The sequence below is a fragment of the Dipodomys ordii genome, unplaced genomic scaffold, assembly GCF_000151885.1.
Source record: "Dipodomys ordii isolate 6190 unplaced genomic scaffold, Dord_2.0 Scaffold14, whole genome shotgun sequence".
NCBI classification, from domain to species: Eukaryota; Metazoa; Chordata; class Mammalia; order Rodentia; family Heteromyidae; genus Dipodomys; species Dipodomys ordii.
The window spans coordinates 2,750,671-2,766,103 of record NW_012267230.1 but is presented as its reverse complement, the minus strand read 5'-3'; the positions used below and the strand labels follow the sequence as shown (position 1 = coordinate 2,766,103).

The 15,433-nt window shown below is 40.8% G+C and overlaps 1 protein-coding gene across 3 annotated transcripts in view; it reads right to left on the bottom strand.

Annotated features, from left to right (window-relative positions):
* Positions 1-15,418, bottom strand: part of Tnrc6a (trinucleotide repeat containing 6A) — a 79,350-nt gene extending 63,932 nt beyond the window's left edge. For all 3 annotated transcript variants that reach the window (XM_013011602.1, XM_013011604.1, XM_013011603.1), the window contains exon 1: positions 15,375-15,418. The gene's annotated coding sequence lies outside the window, so the exon portion shown is untranslated. The remainder of the gene's footprint in view (positions 1-15,374) is intronic.
* Positions 15,419-15,433: the final 15 nt, after the last annotated feature.

Sequence of the window (15,433 nt, the reverse complement as noted above, 5' to 3'; positions counted from 1 at the left end):
CCACTAGGGCCCAGCACCAGGAGACTTATCTCAAATAAATTACCAAAAGAGCTGAAGTGGAACTGTGACTCAATTGGTAGAGCACTAGCTTTGAGTAAAAGGAGCTGAGGGACTAAGCTGAGTCCAAGTTCAAGCCCCAGGACCAAGACCAACAAAAAGTACATTTCTGATGTGAGGCATTGTAAAAGTAGTTTCCTCAATCTGGCCTATTGATAAGTATTCTTGAATTTTTCCCTAAAGACTTTTAAAACCCTACCAAAGGCATTACTGTCCACTTCTACTGGAACTAAGCATTAAGCCCTCTGGTAAGCAGTTTGAAAATATCTATTCAGAGTAAATTTCTGAATTCCCTCTCTTACAATCCATCAATTTCCAATCTAGGCCTCTACAAGGAATGACACCAAGGTGAATACAGCAGAGTCAATAGGAAATGGTTAAATCATAATATAATCATAACATTACTTTAAAGGGGCTAGGGGTAGACTTCCTTTATGTGCAGAGAATAGTAAAACTAGCATAGCAAGTCTAAGAATATAGATCTTAGAAAGGACTACAAAGCTAGCCTTTGGCTGGTATCAAGGATATTGGATTTCAAGAGATTTTAAACCATTCCCTAACTAATAGGTACACATCTCTAAAGTGAACAAGCAGCATGGTTTTATGCTGAACACCTGCTTTCTTTCCTAGAACTTTTACACAGGACGCAGGACCAGACCCCTCCACCCTTCCAGAAACTCCCAATGAATTTCTAATGAGTACTCCTTTAAACATTTTACATGTGCTGTTATAATCTGAGGATGGAAAATTAAGCATGTTCCTATGACTACAGAAGAGAGAAGTCTGAGAAGCTTGTATCTAGTTTCTCTGGGATTTTAACCTATGGGCCTTTTTCCTTTGCTGATTTTATTTAGTATCCTTTCATTAAATCAAGGCCAAGAACACTTCCTAGTGTACTCTAAAACCTGAACAGTCTAGATTTCTGCAGACAGGGAAGAAGGGCCTCCCCAGAGGGAAAAGGATGGGCACTGGTTAGTATGAGATATCAGGACTTATACTGACTGAAGAGAAGAAAAATGTTGGGTTAAAATGGGCAATAAGCTGACTACAGAGAAGACAAGTGCAGTTACCTAAGAGTGTTAAGGCCCACACAATGGTAGCAGCGAAAAATAAACACAGAGCATAAACCTAAGATAATCCTAAGGAATTGGAATAGCTGGTGGTATTCATAGCGATGATTAAAGAGAGAAGTGTAAATGACAACTCTGAATTTTAAAAACAAAAATGTAGTGGCTCTGTTGTTAGACTAACTATGTCAATGGAAGAGATGATTCTACTTGCTTAGGAAAGAGAAAACAGGAAGAATTTCCCTGTGGACTCAGCTAGACCACCATTCATAGCTCACCATAGGGCAGGTTATCTCCACACAGAACATGCTAGGAGCCTGCTATAAAACACCTATCACTTCTGTGAATTAAGACTTTGCTTTACTTTTTTCTTTATAGTTCCCACTTGTTCTATCCTCCCATCCTTCCTATTTCCCCTTCTTCTAGATGCATCCTTTTTTTCTACTTTTTGTATTTCTATGTAAATTAATGACCAAAATCAGTCCAGTACTACACAATAGGAAGTCACTCATAACTTTCAAAACTATACATCAACAGAGAGTACACCAGAAACCCAGTCAGAGAAAAGATGGGTGAAGGGAGTGAGGTCAAAGGTTTGGAAAACAAAATAAAGTTTTGTACTTTCTTTTTAAAATAGGGAATATTAGTCATTATCTGGAAGTAGGAAGGGGTGAACATAAAGGTAGCAAAGAAGGCAATAATGGGTGGGGGGGGATGTGCTAAAGGGTATGACCAATCACAAGTAGTTTACATATCTGTAAATTCAGAAGTTAGTTAACTAATCAAATGGAATACAATACAGCTGAAAGACAATGTCTTGACATGAAAGAAACGAGAAGGCAAGAAGTTAATTATGGGGAAAAAATAATAATGACAGTGCCTGTACTTTTTATGCTAAAAGCAGAGAGAAAAATATGCCTACATATCCACAGATCCTTATATAAAGAAATTCTAGACATGCTAATCACACAGTTGAGATAAGAGTAAGAGCAATGAAGCCTATTTGCAGACACAAGTAGAAGGGACAGTGAAGAGTTGGCCTATCTTCCTCTTAAGAATGACAGGAGTTGGGCTGGGATGTAGCTCAGTGGCAAAGCACTTGCCTAGCAAGTTTAACGTCCTGGGTTCGATCCCCAGTACCAAAAAAGAAAAGACAAAAAAAAATTGACTTAGACAGGAGCCAGGTGTCAGTGGCTCACACCTGTAATCCTAGCTACTCAGGAGGCTGAGATCTGAGGATCTCTGTTCAAAGCCAGCCAAGGCAGGAGACTCTTATCTCCAATTAAGCACTGGAAAACTACAAGTTTTCCAGGCATGTGATCCTAACAACTAAGGAGAATAAGATCTGAGGATCCTGGTTCAAAGCAAGTCTGGGCTAGAAAGTCTATGAGACTGTTTTTGTTGTTGGTCAGGGGTCTTGAACTCAAGGCCTGGGCACTGTCCCTGAGCTCTTTTGCTCAAGGTTAGCCACTTTACCATTTTGAACCACAGTGCCACTTCGTTTTCTGGTGGTGATCTAGAAGAAGAGTCTCATAGACTTTCTTGCCCAGACTGGCACCGAACTGCGATCCTCAAATCTCAGGCTCCTGAGTAGCTAGGATTACAGGAGGGAGACACCAGAGCTTGGCAATATGAGATTCTTATCTCCAATTAATTGCTACCAAAAAACTGAAGTGGAGCTGTGGCTCAAAGTAGTACAGCACTAGCCTAGAGCACAAAAACTCAGAAACAGTACCCAGGCTCTGAGTTCAAGCCCACCCACCCCTCCAACACACACAAAAAAGGCAGGGAACAGAGCCAGGCTCACCCTTGCAATTCTAGCTACCGTAAGAACCAGAAGGTAACAGTTTAAGGCCAATCTGGAGCAAAAAGGGTGATAGTCTATATGGAAAGTAATAAAGAACAGAAGAGTGAAGTTCAAGTGATATGAGTGTTTGCCAGGTAAGGCCCTAAATTCAATTCCTTTGTACCAGAAGAAACTGAGAAGTTGCCCCAAAACACAGACAACTAATCAATCATGAAACCAAAACAAAACCTGTGATTCTAGATTAAATCTCTAACCAGAAAACTTTTTTCATTTCATTTTACTGTAAACAATTTTATGGCTGGCCTGGTATCTCACACATGCAATCCTAGTTATTCAGTAGGCTGAATTCAGAGGATCAAAGTTTGAAGCAAGCCCCATCAGGACAGGCCACGAGACTCTTATTTCCTATAAACTACCAAAAAAGTGAGAAGCAAAACTGTGGCTCACGTGGTAGAGCACTAGCCTTGAGCAATAGCAGCTCAGGGACAATACCCAGGCCTTGAATTCAAGCCCCAGGACTGGCAATAACATTATGAGAAGCTGGGCACTGGTAGCACATGCCTGTAACCTTAGCTACTCAGAAAACTAAAATCTAAGGATCATGGTTCAAAGCCAGCCAGTGCAGAGAATGTCTTTGAAACTCTTCAACTAACCACCAAAAGCCAGAAATGGCCAGATATCTTGAGTGACAATAGCTCAGGGACAGCACCCAGGGCCTGAGTTCAATCCTCAGGACCATCTGGGGGGAAAAAAGAATATTATGAGACTATGACAAATGTCAATAGTCTGTTAATAACTTTTAACCTATCTTTGGTTTTTGGCGATATATGAGCCATAAAATCATGACTTCAAACTACTCTGAAGTGGTACAAACAGTATGCATCTAATAAGGGGAAATAATAAAGCAAATGAGATGAAGGGTAAACTCACGAATGAGCTGAGGGATCTTCAGGAACTCTTCTCTATTCTTCCAGCACTGCTTTTTGTCTAGTATTAAGGCATAAGTTCAGCTTAAGAACAGTCAGATTAGAAGATAAGCAGACCCCACCCCACCATAGGACAGAAGCCTTCCATATTTTTTTACAGTGTCTGAGAATTACCTAGTGGAACAGAAAACCTTGAAACATAGAACTAGTATTCTCATTTGGTATTTACATAGCCTGAGTACCAGAAGCTCTAAGAACCTGTCAAAGGACATCCAAAGCAAGAACTCCAGCCTGCTGCCTTTCCATCTAATAAATCCCATTCCTTTTTTTTTTGCCAGTCCTGTTGCTTGAACTCAGGGCCTGGGCACTGTCCCTGAGCTTCTACTCAAGACTAGTACTCTACTACTTGAGCCACAGTGCCACTTCCTGCCTTTTCTGAGTAGTTTGTTGGAGATGAGAATCTCATGGACTTTCCTGTACCTACTGGCTACAAACCACGATACTCAGATCTCAGCAACCTAAGTAGCTAGGATTATAGGAGTGAGCCACCAGCACCCAGCCTTCCATTCCTCTTTTGACATTTAACTCACTGACTAGTTCCTGCACATTTCTTTCCAACTCTCACAACCTACCTGTGACCTCTAATTAAACAATATTCATGTTCTAATTAGTCTACATGTTAATCTCACTCTTCCAAAGAGGACTAATTACTGGTGTGGGGACACAAATCAGTTCTACTTGGATTGTACTCCCTAACACTCTTAGTCAGATGCCAATCCCCACTTTCTTACCTTTACTTACAACTGAACTCACCCTTACTCCTGCCTACATTGTATTTTAAAGACCAGCTCAAATCTGTGCATATGGCAAGTATACTAACTGTAATCTATATGAAACCATGTGCAAACTCAGTCCTAAGCAAGGCGTAATGAGGACACAAAGAAGGCTAAAACTAAAGGAGGCAGACACTAGATAATGAAATTGAATTTACAAAATCAGTTACTACAGCATAATACAGAATGAGGCAGATGCCAAACTAACTGCTTAAGCCCAGATTGCAAACAAGACCTAATCAGATAAGGTACCAAAAGCAGACAAAAATATCCAAGAAGAGGAAGCTATAAAATAATAACCCTGGGCTGGGAAGGTAGCTCAGTGGTAGAGCGCTTGCCTTGCATGCATGAGGCCCTGGGTTCAATTTCTCAGCACCACATAAGAAAAAAGAAAAAAGCCAGCAGTGACGCTGTGGCTCAAGTGGTAGAACGCTAGCCTTGAGTTGAAGAGCTGAGGGACAGTGCCCAGGCCCAGAGTTCAGGCCCCACGACCAGACCCCCACCCCCCCAAAAAACTCTGAAATATACTAATGTAAATAGCCTCAAAAAGAGTCTGACACAGCCCAGGCAGTGAAGTCCATGAGACTCTTTATCTCCAATAAACTACTCAGAAAAAGCTGGAAGTAGCACTGTGGCTCAAGTGGTAGAGCACTAGCCTTGAGCACAGAGATGCTCAGGGACAGAGTTCAGGCCATGAGTTCAAGCCCCAGGACCAAAACAAACAAAAGAGTCTGATAAATTGAATCTGGTAACATAAAAAGGACTTCATAAGTGAAATTTATTTCAAGAATGCAAAGCTGATTTAACATATGAAACTGATATATCATGTTAATAGGGTTAAGCACAAAAACATGACAATTTCAATATAGCAAGAAAAAGCAGTTGACAAGATCCAAGCAGACTAATCCAACCAGGAATGGAGGAAATTTAAAGGCATCTAACAAGGGTCCACAACTCACAATGCCATTGTAAAAGATGGAATGCTTTTTCTTGAAGTTGTAATGTCCAATCTTGCCACACCTCATTCAATACTGTGCTAGAACTTAAAAAACTTTTAAAAAGGGGAGGGAAGGAGAGGGGAAGAAAAGCAGAGAGAGCTCAGCAAATACCACGGACAGGAAAGGAGCCGTAAACCTATTCACAGATAACAGAATGAGGCTACATCTCAGAAATAGAGTGCATGCTTAGCATTCATGGTGCCCTGGGCTCAATCCCTAGTTCAATTTAACCAATTAACAAATCAAGGAAACAATTCCATTTACGGTAGCATCGAAAAAAATTTCAATACTGGGGCTGGGAAGGTGGCTCAATGGTAGAGTGCTTGCCTTGCATGCATGAGGCCCTGGGTTCAATTCCTCAGTACCACATAAGCAAAAGAAAAAGAACAGAAGTGGTACTATGACTCAAATGGTAGAGCACTAGCCTTGAGCTGAAGAGCTCAAGGGAGGGACAGTGCCCAGGCCCAGAGTTCAGGCCCCACGACCGGACCCCCCCCAAAAAAAAATTTAATACTTAGGAATAGATTTCACGAAAGCAAAAATTTTACACTAAAACCCACATTACTGCTTTAAAAAAATTAAAGACAAAGTGGAAAAAGAGTCTATGTTATGATCTACAAGATTTAGTATTAACATCACAATATTGTCAAAATTGATCCATAGATTCAACTCAGCTCCTACCAAAATCCCAATTGCCTTCATTGAAACTGATAAGTAAAGCAGACAGAGCTGCTCAGGCCCTATAATCCTCACTACTCAGAAGAGTCCACAAGATTTTTAATCTCCAATTAACTACCCAGAGGCCAGAAGTGGGGCAGGAGGGGCTGGTGAGCGCAGCAACATTCCAACTTGTACTGAACTCAAGCCCCAGTACTGGCACATGTGCGCATGCACGCTCACACATGCACACACACAAACTCAAAATCTGACCCAAAAATGTATATAGAAAAGCAAGCAGAATTGCAAAAGCAAAGTGGAAGAACTCATTTCCTGATTTCTAAGCTGCTACAGAGCTGCAGTAATTGAGACTGGATGGTAGAGAATCCATCCTTAAACAGGACTTGCCTTATGATCTTTAAGAAAGGTGGGTGTCAAGATCAACAATCCTTTTAGTAATAGTGAAAAATGAGACAGTCACAAGGGGAAGAATGAAACTGGATGATGGGGGCTGGGATGGACAAAGAGTAATAGGCTGAATTTGATCAAATTACATACTTTCATATATTCATCTCACAATGAAATTCACTATAAGTGCAATTAGTTATATATTATGTGTATTAGTGGGGTGTATATTAATGTACAATTAATATATACACTAATAAAAATTCTAAACAAAATAAATTAACAAAACAGATGACATACCTAAATTTAAAACTATAAAACTGTTAAAACAACAGCCAGGTGCTGGTGGCTCACACCTGTAATCCTAATTACTCAGGAGGCTGAGATCTGAGGATCAATCATGGCTTGAAGCAAGCCAGGGCAGAAAAGTCCCCATGAGACTCTAATCTCCAATTAACCACTCAAAAACTGGAAGTGGCACTATGGCACAGGTAGAGTGATAGCCTTGAACACAGAGAGACTCAGGGACAGCGCTCAGGCCCCGAGTTCAAGCACCACAAGTGATACACACACACATAAAAAAAAGTTTTATGAAGAGAAATGAAATAGTGTCATTTGCAGCAAAATGGATGGAATAGGAGAACCCCATATTGAGCAAGACAAGCTTAAAAACATACAACGTTTTCACTCATATGTGCAAGCTAGAACCTTTTAGTTCTACTATTATTCACGGTCATGAACATATATATGAACACATAACTAGTAATTACATATAGATTGTAGACATGTATGAAAAAAGAACAACAAAACCTACTGAAACTGCATTAGAAAGTGGGAAGGAGTCTAAGGAGAGACTGGAATACATGGAAATGTCACAATGAAATCCTTTCTATAGCTTCAAAGCACACCATTAAGAAAGTGAAAAGAGGGGTTGAGAATGTGGCTTAGTGGTACAGTGCTTGCCTAGGACACATGAAGCCCTGGGATCAATTCCTCAGTACCACAAAAACAGAAAAAGCCAGAAGTGGCACTGTGGCTCAAGTGGTAAAGTGCTAGCCTTGAGCAAAAGAAGTTCAGGGACAGTGCCCAGGTCCTGAGTTCAAGCCCCATAACCGACAAAAGAGAGAGAGCAAGAGGAAAGGAGGGAAGGAATGAGGGAGGGATGGAGGGAGGGAAAGAAGGAAAGGAGGGAGGGAGGGAGGGAAGAGAAAAGAAAGTGAAGAGATTTGGGTGGCAGTGGCTCATACCTGTAATCCTAGCTATTCAAAAGGCTTGAATCTGAGGTTGGTGGTTCAAATCCAACCCAGGCAAGAAATTCCGTAAGATTGTTATCCCCAAAAAATCTAGAAGTGGAGCTGTGGCTCACATGTTAGAGTGCTAGCCTTGAGCAGATAAAGCTCAGAGACAGTGTCCTGGGCCTGAGTTCAAGCCCCAGGACCAGTACCAAAAAAAAAAAAAAGGCGAAGAGAAATCAGGTGCCAGGTTGCTCACACCTGTAATCCTAGATGCTTAGGAGACTGCTGAGACCTGAGGATTGAGGTTTCTCAGCCAGTCCAGCCAGAAAAGTTCATGAGACTTTTATCTCCAATTAACCAAAAAGCCAGAAGTGGAGGTATGGCTCAAGTGGCAGAGTGGCAACTCTGAATGAAAAGAGATAGTGCCTAGGTCCTGAGTTCAAGCCCGAGCACCAAAAAGAAAAGGTGAAGAGAACAGAGAGAGAAAAATACTTGTAAATCATATCTAATAAAAGACATAACCTAAATCTCTATTAATAATTCTTAGGGGGCTGGGAAGGTGGCTCAGTGGTAGAGCGCTTGCCTTACATGCCTGAGGCCCTGGGTTCAATTCCTCAGCACCACATAAGCAAAAAGAAAAAAGCCGGAAGTGGTACTGTGGCTCAAGTGGTAGAGCGCTAGCCTGAGCTGAAGAGCTGAGGGACAGCACCCAGGCCCAGAGCTCAGGCCCCACGACCGGACCCAAAAAAAAAAAAAAAAAAAAAAGAATTCTTAGGATTTAATCACAAAAAAAACACAATCCAATTTGAAAATCAGCAAAAGATATAAATAGGCACCTTTCCAAATTAGATACACAAGTAGCCATTAAGAATATGAAAAGATGCTCTACACAGCTAACTAAGCACAGAACAATAGTTTGAACTTTAATTCTAGTCACCAGGGGAACCAGCAATGGATTCTAGCAAATAGTGATGGGCCAGCTCACAACTGTGGCTTAGCTGAAGACTGACAACCAGCAGTATAGGGAACACATTTTATGTCCTTTAAGATTTTCCTTTATATGCATCATATTGCTTAGGGATTCACAAACAGAATGTAGTTCTCTAACATTCTTTGTATAATCGGTTAACTGAGTGAAATAATGCTTAAAATCAGCACATACTTAGGCACAATAGAGCACTATGGTCTCCTCCTGCTTGTCCATACATTGTTGACGAAAGTCAACATGGCACAGATGCCCTAACTATAAAAATATTCAATATCATTGCAGCAAACTGCTCAATAAATGCTTGCTGGCTGAAACGCACCAGGAAAAGCAGCAAAACAAGTGAGCTGGTTTAGTCTTGTTATTATACCAAATTCAATCAATGGCTGTTTGCTGAAAATACCCTGTAAGGTTCAAAGTACAATACTCCTCCGCCAGGTTTCAATCTGTTTTGAGCATTCCATTTGAAATGGGAAGTCAGCCGAGTCATCGTCACATAATGCACTGGGGCCGAAAATGCATGATGCTCTTCCCTGGTTACAAGGGTGCAAATGTTAGGATTTCAGCTTTGTAGCCAACTCAAACAACTACAGAATGAAAATCATGTTTAAAATAAGACATCTTAACTGGAAATTTTAATCTCTATATATGAATATATATATATATATATATATATGCGCTCATGTTTTTGTGTTTGTTTTTTCAAGATTCAAACAAGCTATGCCTTAGTGGATTACTTTCTTTAGAAATCTCAGTTCTATTCTTTTAATCATTTCTCTGTAAGGCAGTATTTCTTAAATCACTGAAAAGTAATGAACCTTGGAAATCTGACAAACACTAAAAAATTTATCTGGTTTTGTTTTTTTTCTTTTTCAAGTACATATTCAATTTTTCTAACAATTTCCTTTCACCTGTGGTCTCACTATGGATCTACACCTTGGTTCTGTGAACCACCACACCAACTTAAATAAGCTTTTAGGAACACTTACTACAAACCCAATTCCAGTGCTTTATTTTGTTTAAAAAAAAAAAAGCTCAACCTGAATCTCACTGCACAGATTTCTTAGATTTTGAGTGAGAAATATCGTTAAGTCAGGCTGAATAGAATACATATAATACATACCATTCTAGTCTTTCCAGTCATGGAAAATATTTTGAGTCTGAGGTTACTGTAAAACAGAACTGTAAAAGACTAAGTCAAATGTATACTTTCAGACATATTTCATATGTCAAAATTCAAGTGACTGAAGATTACATTCTTTTTATGATGTGTCTATTTAAGTTTTCCACAGGGGATTATTACATATATTTAAATTAAGCTTATAGTCTGGATTCATTTATTCTCTCAATTCTGTCATTTATTCTATCAATTGACTTACCCACATCATCACCAAACTAAGCTGCAAAGAAGCCTACCAATTTGAACCTGTTAGCCTGCAAACCCTATCACAGCAAAGCAAAAGAAAGGCTTTAAGAAAACCAGATGAGGGCTGGGAAGGTGGCTCGGTGGTAGAGTGCTTGCCTTCCATGCATGAGGCCCTGGGTTCCATTCCTTAGCACCACATAAGCAGAAAAAGCCGGAAGTGGCGCTGTGGCTCAAGTGGTAGACCACTAGCTAGCCTTGAGCTGAATTGCTGAGGGAGAGCACCTGAGCCCCGAGTTCAGGCCCCATGACCAACAAAAAAAAAAAAAGAAAATCAGATGATTTTCCCCCAAAATAAAGATGAATGAATTACAAGAACAGGACCCACCTTAGCCAGGGAGAACTAATGCTCTGGTTTAGTCCTGTTGTTCTAATCTCTTCTGATGTAGCACCTGTCCCAGCCTAATAACTATAATGCACACAACACCTTTAATAATGTCTGTGGTACTATGGCATTTTGAGCTAGTTTGCAGAGGAAAAAGCTCAAAATAACAAGTAGCATATTAACTTCTGCTGTAGACAACAAAACCTATATTACAGGAAGTTCGTCACTAGAGTGGGCATAAAATATATTGTCACATTTTCAAAAGAAAAGAGAAACCAAAGTTATATTTTATCTATTGTGAAATTAAAACGAAACACTGCACAATGAGAACAATATCAGAATCAGAGCCAAAGGCCTGTGTGTGTGAACTCCAGCCCTGCTACTTGCAAGACATTGTAACCTTAAGTCATTTAGGAGATCTCAACCTTAACTTTCAACCTCAACTTTCTTACTGGAAAAATGAAGGAGTCAGAACACTGACCTATCTCTAGCTAAGGTCATGGGCCATATCTGAAAAGGTCATGGGCCAGACCTAAATATTCAGTGACACTATGACTTTAGTCTCCAAAAATACTTTTAAAAAATTAGATCAGGGGAGTTGTAATGGTGACGTTTTTTAAAACAACTGGCAAACTTATTCTTGCCCTCTCCCAGACAAACTCCTGTTTCTGCTCTGACCTTACTCTTCAGTCTGAAGAGAGTCCTCCAATCTGAGATTAAGACAGCCCTCCTCCCCCAGGTATTTTGACTCTCTCATGACTCATCAGTGGCCAAATCCCAGGTTGCACTTCCTCAGTAACCCTGCCTGTAGTCTTCAACCACGATTTTAACTCAAGTCTCTATCAACTCCTGCCTATCTGCCTTCTAGCTATCTCCTGTAAATAAACTTCTTTGCTAATCCCAGGACACAAGATTTTTTTGCTAACACACTAGTAAACTATCCCCAAAACCACAATGGTTCCCCTACAAAATTTCAGCACAGGCTGAACTTGACAGTCAAGAATCTTCACATCTGGCCCCAATCAGTTTGCATTTTACAAATGCCTTATCTGACAATCCAACTCAACTACTACCCTCTTGCTATCAAAATGGTATAGATCTACTGGATTTGTGCCCTGCTGCTGCTGTTCTTAAAATGAGTGCTCTCTGCCACAGTCAAAATTTATTTTGCCCTTTAAAGTTCTGTTCCAATAGCAACTGCCATCAGCTAAGTGTGATAGCTCCCTCTTCTGAATGGGCATGGTACTGACGATTCTAACAGCCAACATCGAGTTTGAAAGGCTAAATATTTTACCTAAGGCAAAAACTAATTTTTTTAAACTGGAACTGGTACCTGGAATTACATCTTAAGGACTCACTGCTTAGCACAAGAAAATGGTGGCCTGTCTCAGATATGCAAGAGACCAAACCCTCCAAGGTGAAGAGCCCCCCATGCGGGTTTGCATTTACATGGTACTAATATTTAAATGAATCCAACGTAAGTTTAGGGCTTTTCAAATGTTAAAAATCCAGAGAAAGAGCAAGGCAGCAAAGGGTCACACCTATAAAATACTTGCTAACTCAGGAGACTGAAATTGGAGGACACCCGGTTCGAAAAGCCAGCCCAAGAAGGCAAGTCCCAGACTCTTATCTCTAACTAACCACCAAAAGGGGGAAATGGAGCCGTGGCTCAAGTGGTAAAACGCTAGCCTTGAGCAAAAGAAGCTCAGGGACAGCACCCAGGCCCTGAGTTCAAACCCCAGGACAAAGTTCTCGAAAAACTGCCATTGTCCAAGGTTCCACCCCAAGGCACTCTACCCAATCTGGATACAGCCTTTGTTGCTACAAACACCACAGGTTGCACTACTGGCAAAGGCTGAACATCCTATGATGCACACAACAATCCTCACAAGAAATCATCTGGTCCGAAATGTCAACTGTGTCCAGGATGAGAAACCCTGACCAAAACATCCTGCACGCATCTGGGGATTCTGTCTCCCACAGGAAACCATCAAGTTTTTCAAAGTAAAGAAACACCTTTTTAAACAAGAAACAATTTAAATGGATTTCCAGGCCTAAAAGCTCCCCCAATCACCAGCAGTTTGGCCTCCTACAAGGTACTTAAATTCTTGTGAAACAGGAGTAATAGCACCTACTTCACAAAGACCTTTCAAAGATCAGATGCATCCAAATAAACTCTTTAAACCAGTGTGCCTGACAGTGTTTAACAAATCCAGTATTTAGCTTACATTCTTCCACTCCCTCTTACCTAGCCCCAACTAAATGTGCACAAGCCTTGACTTCCTGCAAGAACACTGAAGGGTAAAGACAGGTACAGCCTGGTTTGAGGATAGGAGTTAGCTCTTGCCCATCTGATCCCCTCTTCTACCTTTACAGTGTTCCTCTCTTACTGGACACACTGCACTAAAATCTCTTTGCTGTTTATTACATCCTTAAGCAGTATTGCTGGAATAGCACTGCCCTCTGACCCTTCTTGTTCCTACATGGTCTACTTTGTATTGTCATCACTTTCATACTTAAACTTTTCCTAGCAGATGTAAGTCCTCTGTGGACACAGACAGTATTTAACTCCTTTTTATAAAATAAAAGCCAAGGGGACCACTGGGCACCAGTGGCTCATGCCTGTAATCCTAGCTACTCAGGAGACAGATCTGAGGATCTCGGTTCGAAACCAACCAAGGGAAGAAATGTCTCCGTGAGACTCTTATCTCCAATTAACCACTCAAAAACTGAAAGTGGCACTGTGGCTCAAGAAGTAGAGTGCTAGCTTTGAGCACAAAGCAGGTCAGGGACAGTGTCCAGGGCCTGAATTCAAGCCCCACAACAGAGGGGGAAAAAAAAAAAAAAGGCCAAGAGGACCAACATACCTTAGCCTCTGGCTGGTCTAGGTCTCATTTTATAGATCAGAGTGGCTAAGTGACTTGCCAAGAGTCAAGATCATATTTTAAGCAGCAGCGCTGGGATCCAAACTTTGATACATAGCCAATTCAGAAATTCTGCTCAATCGTAAAAATATGAGTTTATACCTGTGGCACAGCAATGTTTAAGTCCTAAGATACGATCATCGAACTATGCCTATATACAGTTACCTGGTACAAAAGAAATGGCAGGAGAAACAAACCTAAACTGCAAGCTTTTGCTGCTACACAAAATACATTAGTAACTCAACCACACTGCTTTCATTCCATCTTATTACTTAAGAGTTCTGCCAACAAAACTTGTTGTTTGAAAGCCCAACAAGCAGTTATTCAGCCAATGATATATCAGGCTCAATTTTCTTTAAGTGATCCCATAATGATTTTGAGACACAGAAGAATCTTATTGGGTAAACTCATGTTGCCCATCCTTTGGCCAAAGGAACAAATTGTTTACCCCCCACCTAAACAGACTTACTATTTATAAAACTCAAGAGCCAGAAACTTGGAACAATTCTATATGGTGAAAAACATTCAGATAATTTGAGTTGTTGAGTGTTTATAATAACCACCCCAACAAAAATCTAAATTTTCAATAGTCAAAGAGTAAAGGACGTTAAGATCCAAAACAAGGTGACATTCTGCTTTACCCCCCCTGAGTGAAAATAGTTAAAGATTGGCTTAAGCTCCACCAAGTCTTTCCAGTGTCCCAATATGATGCAAAAGAGAAAGGTGAGTAAAAACATTTAAGACTGGGAGGCAAAGTGAATTCCAAAATGAGTTAAACAACACTGCAAGTAAGCCATTACAGCTCCACAAAATATTACTGTAAATGCATCATTTAAGAAAACAACAACAAACATCAACAAAAAGCCCCCTTCCCACGAAGATTTAATGTTTATTAAAAGTGCAAAAGTCAATACAGGAGAGGCAAGTATTTTACTGGGCATAGTTTAATTATTTTATCAGCTGATAAAAAAAAAAAGAGCACACGCTGAACAGAGAGGCTTGAAATGTAGTTTCAAAGGAAAACAAAACAGCAGTTTAAGCTTGGTAAAGTTCAAGGGCAAAACAGTCTCCAATACAACCCAATCCAGCAGGCCTACAATGTGTAGGGGAGAGGTGGGGGGGGGGGTGGCAGGGAGAGAGAAATGCGAACACATAGTATCTTTTTATAAAGGCAACAATTTGAGCTACAAAGTAATAACGGGGAAGCCAAAACAGTTTGACAACCCGCCATAAGGGCCTGTCTCAATCATGAGTCACACAATGCCTGCAAACCATTTACAATAGTAATTAATGCACCAGTCCCCTAATTAAATCCTAAAAGGGTGAGAATGCTTTAACTAAGTTTACAAGAATTGCTTTTTTGCTTCTTTTTAATAAAGGAAGAAGAAGGAGGAGGAAAAAAAAAAAACACAGCAGCACACACACACGTAATTACGCATCCTCTGCCCCCCCTTCCTCCTCCTTCCCTCGCAAACCTTCCAATGCAATATTCCCCGGGGCCGTTTCTCCCGAATGCCTGCGTGTGAATATTCACACGAATGACAGGGGGACAACTTCTAGATCCAGATCGGGGGGGGGGGGGGGGGGGGGGGGGGTGGTGGTGATGAACCGGGGTGGGCAATGCATCCACGATGATAAACTGAGGTGTGTGTGTGGAGGGGGAAGGTAGAAGGGGGAAAGAGGCTGGAAAAAATAAAAATAAAATAAATACGTGCAAGCTCGCCCCTCTTACCTGCTGAGATTCCTCTCTACGTCTTTGGTAGCTTTAGCTTCCAATTCTCTGCAACAGAA